This window comes from Phyllobates terribilis, unplaced genomic scaffold, assembly GCF_046119375.1.
Source record: "Phyllobates terribilis strain yellow unplaced genomic scaffold, ASM4611937v1 Scaffold_4__5_contigs__length_816908805, whole genome shotgun sequence".
In the NCBI taxonomy this organism is placed as follows: domain Eukaryota; kingdom Metazoa; phylum Chordata; class Amphibia; order Anura; family Dendrobatidae; genus Phyllobates; species Phyllobates terribilis.
The window spans coordinates 166,700,525-166,715,354 of record NW_027362764.1 but is presented as its reverse complement, the minus strand read 5'-3'; the positions used below and the strand labels follow the sequence as shown (position 1 = coordinate 166,715,354).

General features: G+C 43.3%; 1 long non-coding RNA gene across 1 annotated transcript; it reads right to left on the bottom strand.

The window, feature by feature from the left end:
- Positions 1-6,511: 6,511 nt before the first annotated feature.
- LOC141264276 (uncharacterized) lies at positions 6,512-14,014 on the bottom strand. The gene is made up of 3 exons (XR_012319871.1): positions 13,950-14,014; positions 9,327-9,479; positions 6,512-7,325 (listed from the first exon to the last, which is right to left on the bottom strand). It is a non-coding gene; the product is annotated as an uncharacterized lncRNA (long non-coding RNA).
- Between the last annotated feature and the right edge of the window lie 816 nt (positions 14,015-14,830).

Genomic DNA, 14,830 nt, shown 5'->3' with positions numbered 1-14,830 from the left:
GGCGTGTTTCTTGGCGAGACTTGACCATCTTGGTCTGGTCTATCTGCATAGGTTCGGGCGAGCGTGCCCGGGGAGTTGCTGGTTGGGAAGCTGGTTTCTGGAAAACAGGAGCAAGATGAGGAAATCTTCTCTCCCGGGTAGTCGCCTTAGCACGTTCTAGGAAACGGATGTCAATCCGGGTAGCTAGTGACACCAGGTCATCCAGGGTGGTAGGAATGTCCCAGCCGGCTAACTCGTCCTTAATCCAACCGGAAAGGCCCTCCAAGAAGGTGGACACCAGGGCCTCATTGTCCCAGGCAAGCTCAGAAGCGAGGGTACGGAACCGTATGGCATACTGGCCCACGCACGGTGAGACTCCCTTGGCGGAGACGGAGCAATGAGGAGGCAGTAGAAATCCTTCGTCCGGGTTCATCGAAGACCCTCCGGAAGGCAGTGAGGAAAGCCGGAAGATCTGACACCAGGGAATCCCCTCTCTTCCATAGAGGGTTTAGCCATGCCAATGCTTCCCCGGTGAGGTGAGACATGATGAACACCACCTTGGCCCGGTCGGAGGGAAACTGATGTGCCAGAAGTTCAAAGTGCAGCATGCACTGGTTCAGAAAGCCCCGACATAAGACGGGGTCACCTCCAAAACGAGGAGGCGCAGAAAGCCGGGGTCCTAGGCTGGATGCCGTGGTATTGGAAGGCAGCGGCGCTGCCGGAGCGGGTGTCGCTCGACTCGAGGCGGGCACAGGTGGGACAGACAGCGTGTCCAGACCAGAGTTGACAGACCGCAGGTAGGTCAGGATGGTTTCTTGTTGGGATCTCTGACGAGAAACCTCCTGGTACAGGTCAGCAAGCGAAGGGGCCTGGGGGCCACCGGGTTCCATGGCCCGTGCAAACTGTTACGGATCCGGGTGGTGGAACCTCTGTGCTGCGGTGCAAGGAGGGACCAGAGGGGCGTAACCAGGTATCAACTCGGACTGACCGAGGTCGTACAGCGGCTCAATCGACTCCGTGACCAGGGAAGGACCGAGCAGAGGGACCAGGTGCTACTCTGGGCCAGACCTTAAACCAAGCAATGTGAACTGAGGTCTAAGATGGTACACATGCAAGAAATAGGAGCATGTTCACACTAGCAAAAAGATGCAAAACCTACAAAAGACAAAAAATATATCTCATACCCTATCATCATTAAATATAAATGTAAAGCAAAGTTGCATATGAAATATAGGGTACTTAGTGAACTATTTTTGATCAAAAAAAGTATACAAGCCGTCCCACCAGCGACAAGGTGACCCTAAATTGGGACGGTCCTACACTGTCTATATTAAAAACCTTACTGTATATCAAAGTTGAAGTAATGCATATAAAAGGGTAGACAAATAGAACCGGGTCCCAATATCAGACCACCTAAGCCCGTGGTAAGCTACATATATACTAACCAGCTCAACAAGGGGCATGCCACACCCTTGGGCCAGACCTTGTATGAGAGCAGGTGACTCCCACGGGTCAGAAGGCAGGAACTGACCGGTACAGCAGATGAGCACGGCAGGCAGACTGACGGGTGATCCGGGTAGACGGACTGGCAGACACGGCAGGTAACAAGCAGGAGCCTCCAGGTAGGCTGGCTGGTAGGCACGGCAGGTAAAAGGCAGGTGCTTCCAGGTAAGCGGGCTGGCAGGCATGGCAGGTAACAGTCAGGTGCTTCCAGGTAAGCAGGCAGGCAGGGCCCATAGACAGACTGGCAGACTGGACTGTAGACAGACTGTCGGGCTGGAGAGTAGACAAGCTGGCGGACAGGACTGGTAGTCAGGCTGGCGGATTGGTAGTCAGGCTGGCGGACTGGACTGGTAGTCAGGCTGGCGGACTGGACTGGTAGTCAGGCTGGCGGACTGGACTTGTAGTCAGGCTGGCAGACTGGACTTGTAGTCAGGCTGGCGGACTGGACTGGTAGTCAGGCTGGCAGCGGGACCTGAGGGCTGAAGCAGAGTTTAACACACAAAGCCATTTTGGAGGCGGTGCCTTTTATATGAGAGGTCCTCCGGCCATTGGCCGGGGACTCCTTAGGACGGCGCGCGCGGCCCCTTTAAGAGGGAGCGCACGCACGCGTGCCTAAGCACAGTGCCCGGGAAGCTGCGCGCGCCGGCAGCAGCAGAAGCAGGAGCACCGGAGGACACCGGGCGGGGAGTGCGGCGGTAAGAGGGACGGCGTGTCTGCCTGTCAGGGGGCAGAGACGCCGATACTACACCCTTAAACTGAATGACTTGGGTCAGACGTTTGGGATATCCTTCCAGAAGCTTCTCACAATAGTTGGTCGGAATTTGGGCGCATTCCTCCTGACAAAACTGGTGTAACTGATTCAGGTCGCCTTGCTCGCACCTGCCTTTTCAGCTTTGCCCATACATTTTCAATAGGATTGAGATCAGGGCTTTGTGATGGGCACTTCATACATTGACTTTGTTATCCTTAAGCCACTTTGTTACCATTTTGGCAGCATGCTTCGGGTCATTGTCCAATTGGAAGACCCATTTCCGCCCAAGCTTTAACTTCCTGGCTGATATCTTGAGATGTTGCTTCAGTATTGCCACAAAATCATCTTTTTTTCTCATGATGCCATCTATTTTGTGAAGTGCACCAGTCCCTCCTGCAGCAAAACAACCTCACAACATGATGCTGCCACCCCCGTGTTTCACAGTTGGGAGGGTCTTCTTAGACTTCCAAGCTTCTCTCTTTTTCCTCCAAAGGTAGCAATGGTCATTATGCCCAAAAAGTTAAATTTTAGTTTCATCAGACCACAGGACATGTCTCTAAAAATTAAGGTCTTTGTTCCTGTGTGCATTTGCAAACATTATTCTGGCTTTTTTATGTTTCTGTTGGAGCAATGGCTTCTTCCTGGCAGAGTGGCCTTTCAGCCCATGTTGATACAGTAGTCGTTTCACTGTGGATATTGACACAGTCTTACCAGCTTCCGCCTTCATCTTCACAAGGTCTTTTGCTTTTGTCCTTGGGTTAATATGCACTTCGGAACAAAACACATTCATCTCTGGGACACAGAACCGGTCTCCTTCCTGAGCAGTTTAATGGCTGGACATTCCCATCTTGTTTGTACTTGTGTATAAATGTTTGTACAGATGAACGAGGCACCTTCAGGTATCTTGAAATCGACTTTGGAGTGGCCTAGTCAAAGTCCTGACCTTTATCCAATTGAGATGCTGTGGCATGACCTTAAAAAGGCCAATGTGGCTGAATTACAACAATTTAGCAAAGATGAGTTGGCCAAAATTCCTCCAGAGCGCTGTAAAAGACATTTATTACAAACACTTGATTGTAGTTGTTGCTGCTAAGGGTGGCCCAACCAGTTATTAGGTTTAGGGGGCAATCACTTTTTCACACAGGGACCTGTAGGTTCGGATTTCTTTTTCCCTTAACAATAAAGACTTTAATTTAAAAACTGCATTTTGTGTTTACTTGTGTTATCTTTGTCTAATAAATAAATTTGTTTTCTGATCTGAAACATTTAAGTGTGACAAACATGCAAAAGAATAAGAAATCAGGAAGGGGGCAAACACTTTTTCACGCCACTGTATATGAAAATCAAACACACTTTATGAGAAATGAAAATAAAAGAAAATTAAATATCATGATGTTGGCACCTAACATGCTGTAAAAAAATGCCATTTTGTCCTGTGGTTGATCTAACTTTAGACATGAAAAAAAAATCTTATGAACCTGCCAAAATTGATTGGATTGACGGATGATCTCATGTGTATGTGGATTTGCCCCTTGACAGTAGGTTTTAGGGAAAGTAGAATCGGGCATGTTAGATTTCAACATGCCCAGTACTTTCTTCCCATGGAAAGATAGGACACCATCAGGAGATATAGCAGTATTTTTTCCTCACTGTGCTGAAATAAAAACAATGAAAGCCAACAGTATAACTTTTCTAAATAAGCATATAAATAGTGCTAAAACACATACATATTGCATTTAAGTATAAAAACACTCATAAAAGATACATTTTGATGAAAATATTTATCATGGAATAGTATATTCTATCCCCATACCTGAAACACTGCAGGTGATGTTATAGGGGACATATAGTATATGTGATTTGAGATACATATTGGAATGACATAAAGCAGCTTCTTCACCGACAAGCACTGTCAAGTCACTTTTACATATCATTGTATATTCTCGCTTAAGGCACATAGTGCATACTGAGCTATTCAGCCCACCCACAATTAATTACACTGGTATGTCAAGCTATACTGAATATTAAAATGCTACATTTAACTTTAGCTTATTCCTATAGCATGCTTGTATAAATAGATTCAGAATTGTACCGTTCTCACTGAGGAGGCAAGATCTGAAAAAAAAACAACTTTCTATAAATGATAAAATGATCGTGGCCTTGATTTGAAATATTTAGGATTCAAAAGATCAGATCCCAACTTCCCACATCTCCCATTACACCTACTATGTACATTTAAAGGGCAGATGAGGGAAGCGAGGTCACTTGGTAATTATGATATACAAAAATCATGTTATTCTCTTCTCGGTGGCAGGGCACTTGTAAAGACAAGTGTAGATCAGGATGGTCTCGGGACAAAATACTAATAGCAATCTGTGAATCTAATGGATGTTATGTTTCCATGTATTGCCTATTAAAGGGAATCTGTCAGGAGTACTTCATTCCCCAAACTATATGTGCATGTAGCTCTTTCAGAGATAAGTCCAGCCATACTTTTACATGGCCAGTCCGTTCTTCCATTACTGAGAAATCAGCATTTGAATTGAGATGCTAATGACTATGGTAGATTTGAAGCCTCTGTCACTCCAGCTCTATTCCCCACCCAGCGCCACCTCCTCCTGTCTGATCAATGGCTCCTTTGTCAGAATTTAGACAGCATAGAGGTTGTCATTGAAGTAGGAGACGGCGACACTATGCTGGGAATACAACTGGAGTGACAAATGCTTGAGATCTACAACAGCTCTTCAGCCACATTTGCATATCAATTAAAACACTGATATCTTAGTAGTGAAGTAATGGACAGGCCATGTAAAGTTATTGCTGGACTTGTCTTTGAAAATAGTTATAAATAGTTTGGGGTGTGAAATCTGGCTGACAGATTCCCTTTAAATGGGATTTATTCACTGTAATTACGTAAGTCCCAACAGTAGTTCATGGGTATCAAAGGGCAGTTGACAGTTTAGTGTTTGCCCCATTTTTTTTAAACTCACATAAAGGACACGTATCTGGGTCCCCTGTTATACCCCTCCAATGTGCATGCACAAATATATGAAATATGCACATACACATGCATCTACACATTACGTACATATTCACATATTACGCATACATATTCACATTATATATGCATGTACAGTACACAGTAGACACACATATATATATATTGTGCATATATATATATAGACACACACTTTATCCATACACACATATACATGTCACACAAATGTACACACAACATCCATATTACAGATGCATATACATTACACATATGTACTGTGGTAAAGTCTTTCGCTCTGCTGCACTTGGAGGTAGATATAGGACACTATCTCTTTAAATGATGTGCTTTATTATATAAGTCAGCATAAACCATAGACTCTATTTTGCAATACAAACATGTAAACTTTACATTGGTTTTGACTTTTTTTTATTAGATAAATGCATAAATAAAAGAATTGGGCCATTTTTATTTACGTAATTTACCGATCACCATAAAAAATATGTTAACTGTACTATAAGGGTTGTTACGATTACAGGAATACCTGCACCCATGTTCTTTACAGGTTATTAAAGAAAAGTATATCACAAAAATGTTTTTTTTTTGTATTGCACATTTTTTTAATAACTTTGTAGAAAAAATCTCTGACCTTTAATTTTAAGGTTGTGGCTCATTGTTAGTGTATCTAGCCTTGACATAACAGGTCCAGCAAAGACAAGCTACACGAAATGCTGAGAAATAAGTATATATATATATATATTATATATATATTATATATATATATAGTATATATATTGTGGAAGGTTAGCTCACTCAGCTGAACACAGAGGTAGACACAGGAACACTTTCTCTTTTTTAAGTCCTTCACTGGTTTATTATATACATGCGGCATAAACCATTGCAAAGTAAAAATAAACACTGCCCTTTGGGCAAAACAGGAATTCAAAACAAAATGGTATATCACAGTCCATATGTCTGGGGGAATCCGCCCGCTCAGGGTTAGCAAAACACACAGTTCAGTTTAGCAGCCAAACGAGCACCTCTCTAGAGTTAGCCTCTCCAGACACACTGAACAACTAATGATTCAAAAGACAGGCTACATCCCAGACCATTCCCTGGGGTGAAGATATGGTGATCAACCTCACACCCACCCTATGGTCATTCACAAAAACACAGCCCTTTAAAATGGCCGATTAACTCCTCTCAACACATAGAATGCTGTAGAAAACTCCTAGGTTTCAACTCACTGAAGCTAATAGCCCCAGTGAACCATATCTCCTCTCAAGTACTTTGCCATTGACTTTGTCACAATATGGATATTTATAAAAAGGCATCTACTGAGCACAGTCAGACCTCTCTGCCCCCCATGTCATGTGTAAGAGGATCTACCTGGGTTGAGAGAATACAGAAATGTTCTGTGTAAGACTCTACTTGTACCTGCCCAACCTTGCTGATATAATAGTGTATAGAGAAAATGTGCTGCCTGCCTAGGCCTCTGTGTAGCTGTTTAGGTGTTTTTTCTGTCCCTAGTACAACCTGACACTGATACACTGTGTTCATTGACTGTTTTAGTGGTGTAAATGCAGTTATTACCATGACTGTATCATTCACACTCTACTGCTGTCTGTATCACACTGAGACCTTGATAATGTGTAAAATGAAATTATTAATTGGTCTAATACCAAAAATTTATAGGGGTATAGCAAAGAGGGTGCAAACTGAGCAATTTCAGATTGACCCGATGCATGAAGTTGCCAAATGGCCCTTTTCTCACATAGGAAGTGTTCATATTATAAATGGCACATATGAATCTATATATATAGGGAGACAATAGAGACCTCCATATACATGAAAAAAGAGAAGTGACCCCATCCATATATGGCATTGGCAGCCCGGTTGCTCAGTGGTTAGCACTGTTGCTATGCAGCAGAGTCCTGGATTCAAGCTCCTCGAAGGACAAAATCTGCAAGGAGCTTGTATGATCTCCCCGTGTTTGCGTGGGCTTCCTCCGGGTTCTCCGGTTTCCTCCCACACTCCAAAGACATACTGATAGGGAATTTAGATTCTGAGCCCCAATGTGGACAGTGATGATGATGTCTGTAAAGGGTTGTGAAAATTAATGCCACTATATAATCAAGTAAAATAAATAAATGATATTTCAGGGGCCATTTACCAATTTTGCATTTGAAGTTACTCTTTTGCTTGTTATGACTTGTATTTGCTGTATATCTTTGACTTTTATAAAGTTTAGCTAGTAAATGTCTTGTGAGTCTTATGTATAGGCACTCTACACATTGAATAAGATTTCTTTTCTACAGCAAAAGTCTCTTATTGGTTCTGACTAGTGATGAGCAAGCATGCTCGTTACTCGAGATTTACGAGCATGCTCGGGGGTTTTCCGAGTATCTTCAGCGTGCTTGGGTGTTATGTTTCAGTCACTCCGTGCTCATGATTTGCGACTGTTTGACAGCTTTAATATATGCGAGGAATAGCTGTTTCTTAGGCATTCCTTGTATTAAAGCTGTCGAACAGTCGCAAATCATGAGCACGGAGTGACTGAAACATAACACCCGAGCACGCTGAAGATACTCGGCGAGCACCCGAGCATGCTCGCCAAAAGGGTTAACAGAAAATACTCGCTCATCACTAGTTCTGACCTAAAAGTGACAAGTAATATACATGAAGAGTTCTGGAAGGGACAGAATTGCACTCAAATAGGGCAGTATCATCTGTTAAATAAATACACAAAATGGTAACGGTGCTCACCTGGAGGGGTTGTGTGGAGGCACAACACCTATGGAAGTATATAAAGCTGCTGCTGCCCTGTGGTTGGAGGAAATAATTCTTCCAGGTGTGTATTATCCAGAGTATGGAGAGTATCACATTTGGTGGGCTGCGCTGCAGGAATGAAGGGGCCTTGATATTCCAAATAAGGTTTTCTATTTGTACCAATGCATTTCAGCGCAGAAGCGGCGGCTTTTTCAAGGTGAAAAAAACAAAAAGTGTTTTATACCTTGAAAAAGGTGATGGTCCGGCACCAAAACGTGTTAGAATTAATAAAAAGAGAATTCCTATTTGGAACGCCAAGGCTCCTTTACTCCTGCAGAGCAGCCCACTAAACGTAATACTCTGCATTCTGGCTACCTTCTATACATAGTCATTTTTAGTCTGGCCTATAAACGTCTATGGTAAAAGTGGGCATTTTTGGCTAGCACAAGACCCATTTGTCCAGCTAAAAGATTTTTGAATATGATGTCTTGTTTAACTCAATAAATGTATATGCTTTGGGGGTATGAGAAACCAGAGCACTTCCACAGAACACATCTTTAGGCAAACCTAATTTTTTTTTAGCCCTCTCTATACATTTGGATATACTGTCATTTCCTAGTCCTTTATGTAGAATTTACATGTGGCTACACATTTTTCTGCTACAAATTTTTCTTTCCACACACAACTTAAAAGGCATTAAGTACCAAATTTGTACTATACTCTCTATTTACACTAGTGTCTGGGTCACGACAAGCAGAGCTATAAGTCACTGTGTAAGACTTACCTTCAGGCTGCTGCTCAATCTTTCACTACTTCCAACATGTCAAAACTATTTTGTGAGGATCAAAGCAAACTGTAGCAGAAATCAGCAAGGTATTCATTCAATATGAGAGTACAACACTGACACGTACAATTAATTAATGAAGAATCTACTGATCAGAATTGCTTTTATTTTACTTGCTGGCTAAAGGGGTTCTCCAGCTGGATAAAAATGACTTTAAAAGGAACCTGGCAGAAAAAGGTGCTTAAAATCGTGTAAAATAAATTAAACATGATGGTTGAATATTAACACTTGCGTCCAAAAATATCCCATACCTTTAGTCGCTCTCAAACTTTTCCCATACGTGTCCAAAAATATCCCAAACCTTTAGTCGTTCTCAAACTTTTCCCATATGTGTCCAAAAATATCCCATACCTTTAGTCGTTCTCAAACTTTTCCCATAATTTATAGTATTTAGCACTTAGGAGTTGATGGGTATTCCTGGCATAAGGTCATGAAATTCGACAGTGATTGCCCCAACATCAAAGCTATGTGATGGGAAAACTCACCTCTTGGATTCACCATACAAAATTCAGCACGTGCACCATCCTTCAGTGTACACCAGCTCGTCATCACATTCTTACGGCACATGATCAAGTTAAGTATGGTTTCCGTTGAGAATGCTCAGAATTCTACATGATTGGTTGTGTCAATGGCCGTAGCTGAAAGAAGAGTAGCAATCCATCCATGAATACTCAACAAGAACCAAGTTTTGGAATATGCTGATAAGATCCAGCATAAAAAAAACCTGTCAATCAAGAGGAAGAGAGGTGCAATTGCCAGCAGCTTATTTGATTTTGGTTGGATACATATTTTGGGCAAGAATTTCACAGGTATGAAGCACATATTATGAAATCTATTGCACAACCTATTAGCATATTAGGCAATATGACTTGCATAGCAGTTTTGATGCAGAAAAGAATACAAATTACTAAGATACTTCAATAAATAAAGGTGCCCCAATTCATTGATATCAGCACTGGTTCTGGATTCCAGCAGCTTCAATTCCAGCTTGGTTTTGTCACAAGACAGCATTTCCTGTTTCGGCACCTCATCAGTGTTATGTGAGGGGCTGGCTGACTGCTAATTTCAATAGCTATGCCAGACCCTTTTTCTATCTACGCACTGGCCCTGTCAGAGAAGTGGGTTGGCTTAGCTATTGAAAGACACCACTCAGCCAGCCCCCTACACACATAGTATTGATGATGTATTTCCAAATCTGGAAATGCACTATTGCGTCACACACAAGCTGGATGTTGAGCTGCTGCAATCTAGTGCTGATGCTGATATCTGATGATTAGTGCACTTTTGCTAATTGAAGTATATTACTAATTTTTCTATTTTAAATATACAGTACAGACCAAAAGTTTGGACATACCTTCTCATTTAAAGATTTTTCTGCATTTTCATGACTATGAAAATTGTACATTCACACTGAAGGCATCAAAACTATGAATTAACACATGTGGAATTATATACTTAACAAAAAAGTATGAAACAACTGAAAATATGTCTTATATTCTAGGTTCTTCAAAGTAGCCACCTTTTGCTTTGATGACTGCTTTGCACACTCTTGGCATTCTCTTGATGAGCTTCAAGAGGTAGTAACCGGAAATGGTCTTCCAACAATCTTGAAGGAGTTCCCAGAGATGCTTAGCACTTGTTGGCCCTTTTGCCTTCACTCTGCGGTCCAGCTCACCCCAAACCATCTCGATTGGGTTCAGGTCTGGTGACTGTGGAGGCCAGGTCATCTGGCGTAGCCCCCCATCACTCTCCTTCTTGGTCAAATAGCCCTTACACAGCCTGGAGGTGTGTTTGGGGTCATTGTCCTGTTGAAAAATAAATGATGGTCCAACTAAATGCAAACCGGATGGAATAGTGTGCCGCTGCAAGATGCTGTGGTAGCCATGCTGGTTCAGTATGCCTTAAATTTTGAATAAATCCCCAACAGTGTCACCAGCAAAGCACCCCCACTCCATCACACCTTCTCCTCCATGCTTCACGGTGGGAACCAGGCATGTAGAGGACATCCGTTCACCTTTTCTGCGTCGCACAAAGACACGGTGGTTGGAACCAAAGATCTCAAATTTGGACTCATCAGACCAAAGCACAGATTTCCACTGGTCTAATGTCCATTCATTGTGTTCTTTAGTCCAAACAAGTCTCTTCTGCTTGTTGCCTGTCCTTAGCAGTGGTTTCCTAGCAGCTATTTTACCATGAAGGCCTGCTGCACAAAGTCTCCTCTTAACAGTTGTTGTAGGTGACGCGCCCCCTGGGCCGTGTGTGTGTGGGGATACCCGGAACCGGATCTTTTGTGGATGCTGGGGGTTGTAGTCCTTGCGTGGCAGGGACGCGGTCCGTGCCCAGGGTGGTCAAGCCAAATGGCAGTTTATATGCTGAATGTCCGACTACGCCACCCGTGGATTGCGGTCAGAGTGAACCGCCGCTGCAGGGCAGACCGCTGAGGCTGGTGTTGTGGGTGCAACAGAGGGTAGTATAACTCCCCACGGGAGGAGTATCGCCTCAGGGCAGCGAGTGTGGATGTTGGGGGTGATGGTGCGCGGGAGCAGCAGTAATGACACAGAGTCCTGTAATGCAGTCCAGGGTATTTACTCACAGTTCTTTATCCACGTTACTCCAGCTGGTCATAACGTCCCGCTTCGCACTGTGCTCACCAGGTGACAGGCTCGGCCTACTCCCAGATAACTTTGGAGCGTTTCACAGGACCCCCTTTGTGTGTCCTTTCTCTGGCCTGTCATACCCCACCAGTGACCTCGTTTCTGTCTGGCTGCCTCGGGCCTTCTCGGGTAAACGTTGGTGCCGTTTCCCTGACCCTATGTGATGCCTTCCTAGCGGGTGTAGCGAGGGGCTGCGCCACATAAAATGTCACAGCCTCCAGTTTCTAGCTGAGGGTAGTTCCCCGCCTTCACTAGTTTCGGGGACCGGTCTCCCCCTTTGGCCTGACCCCCCTACGCAAGTAGATTCAGGCGTGCGGTGGAGACTCGCTGGTCCACACCCCTGGGGTCCCTTCGTTCCTTGTTCCTGGAGCCTCCTCTGCTCCTCTTCCTTCCTTCTCCTTCCTCCAGGCTCCGGCCGCTCTCCCAGGCCTGCCTGCGGAGCAGAGCTCGGTCTGAGCCTCTGCTCCTGTTACTAAACTGACCACCGAACTAAGATGGTGCCCACCTTTTATACCTCCCTCTCTGCACACCCAGGAACTGCCCTCTCCCTCCTATGCACTACAGGGTCCCCCCTTCCTCGGTGTTCCCTCCCCCCACTCCATCCAGGGACAGGGACTGTCATGCTCCACTTGGAGTATATCGGTCGCCCTGCCTCCCAGGAAAGGTGGTGTAATGCATGCAGGTGTCAGGGTCCTGATCCACACTCCATCCTTACCTGGAAGTGAGATATCTCACATCTGGTTGAGATGCAATACCTCTGTAGCAACCGAACCCTCGGGGTGCTACATAGAGATGTGTCTGCTGCTAGAACTCTGTGTGGCATTGACCTGCTCTCTAATCTGAGCTGCTGTTAACCTGCGATTTCTGAGGCTGGTGACTCGGATAAACTTATCCTCAGAAGCAGAGGTGACTCTTGGTCTTCCTTTCCTTGGGCGGTCCTCATGTGAGCCAGTTTCTTTGTAGCGCTTGATGGTCTTTGCAACTGCACTTGGGGATACTTTCAAAGTTTTCCCAATTTTTCGCACTGACGGACCTTCATTTCTTAAAGTAATGATGGCCACTCATTTTTCTTTACTTAGCTGCTTTTTTCTTGCCATAATACAAATTCTAACAGTCTATTCAGTAGGACTATCAGCTGTGTATCCACCTGACTTCTGCACAACACAACTGATGATCCCAACCCATTTATAAGGCAAGAAATCCCACTTATTAAAACTGACAGGGCACACCTGTGAAGTGAAAACCATTTCCGGTTACTACCTCTTGAAGCTCATCAAGAGAATGCCAAGAGTGTGCAAAGCAGTCATCAAAGCAAAAGGTGGCTACTTTGAAGAACCTAGAATATAAGACATATTTTCAGTTGTTTCACACTTTTTTGTTAAGTATATAATTCCACATGTGTTAATTCATAGTTTTGATGCCTTCAGTGTGAATGTACAATTTTCAACGTCATGAAAGTACAGAAAAATCTTTAAATGAGAAGGTGTGTCCAAACTTTTGGTCTGTACTGTATTTTAAATAGATTTAAAGGGGTCATCCATTACTTAGACAACCCCTTCTCAATTCTTATATTTCCTCCTCGTAAAATAATAACACCTATTTATACCTTCGATGCCAGTGCTGTTCCAGCAGTGTTGGCACTGGCTCTCCCAGGGATTGTATGACATTGCTATGTCACACGATCCCTGCGGCCAATCAGCTTTGGCTTCACTCTCTCCGCCTTCTGACGAATCAAATACATCCCAAGTTAGGAAGTGCGAGAGCTGCAGCTAATTCCAATAGCTAAACCAGCCTCATTTTTGTCTATGCATTGGCAGAGAAGGGGGTTGGCTTAGCTATTGAAAAAAGCCACTCAGCCAGCCCCCTACACACATAATATTGATGTTGTGTCAACACTGGAAATTCACTCTTGTGTCACACACAAGCTGGAAGCTCTCACTTCCTCTGGATGTATGAGATTTGTCTGAAAGCAGGGAGAGTGAAGCCAGCACTGAATGGCCACAGGTATTGTGTGATATAACAATGCCACGTGATCCCTGGGAGTCAATGTAGACACCACTGGAACTGTGCGGCACTGAAGGTGAGTATAATTGTTACTATTTTACAAGTGGGAAAAATAGGGATTGAGAAGGGGTTGTCAGAACAGTGGACAACCCCTTGAAAAATAATTTTAAGGTGGACATCCCCTTTAATATAAATCCATGAGTTTTCTTCTGTGGCATTTTCTTTGGTTGTTCTATCTTTATATTTGTTTTGTGGAGAGCTGTGTGACAACCAATATTTCCACTATTAAACCTCAGGGTTAAATTTGTTCTTTTAACAGCAAATTATTCTTTTCATTAACAAATCAATACAAATAGAAATTATTCTGGTAATATAAGAAGAAAATAGCACATGCACTAGGAAAATATACGAAGAACAGTGGAACATGATAAGGCAGAAGCTATTTCTTACCTGTAACACACCTGAATTCAGTTTACAGCAAATACCTAGGAGTGAAGACAGATTGACAGCCATGTGGTAAGTTGCCAGAAGGTAACTTTAGTTATTTATAAATTAGACAGTGACAGGTTTAAGATAAGCAAATGAAGATTATCCTCAGGTAAAGATATTTCAACATTGAGCAAGGAGGCTAAATCTATTTTAGAGGGTAGAAAAACATAATTTTCAACTGAGACAATAGAACATTTAACTCTTGAACAGGTCTTCTCTGACATGTTATCAGGACAAATCTGGGGCAGATGTCAAATTAGACACTGTGTGGGAGATTAAAGTATTTCAGAAGTAACATGACACATGTTTGAAACGGTTTCATATTCCAAAAACAATTTAAGCAAAGGTTACAACATAATGAAGTTTTCTGCTTAACAGAAAGTTCCTTATGTGAACTGAGGAAATATATGTTATATACAAACATTTCCACCTACTGTATACAATGCACGTACGAGTGTCCGGAAAAACCTGGGAAAAATCCATACTTTGTGCCTATTGTGTCTCTACCTTCATCTCTTATAGATTGTGTCACTCCCATAGTCTCCTACAGATTGTCAAATTTTATATATTTTAAGCAACTTTTATGTTTAGATTATAAAATTTCTTCATCATCTGTAGATTGCAACAGTGTAATCTGCATCGGTTAACTATTGCGGATCGGCCTCATGCAAGCCATTTGGTGATCGTTTAAAGCACCACTTCAGTGCTTTTTTATTGCAGCTCTGGAGTGATACTAATCTATGTTGCCTGCCCCTAGTCTTACCAACCACCATCTTCACCTTATATTGGTGCCGCTCCGGTTAATCTTCTGCAGGTTGTGACCTACTAGATGCTCCTGTGTT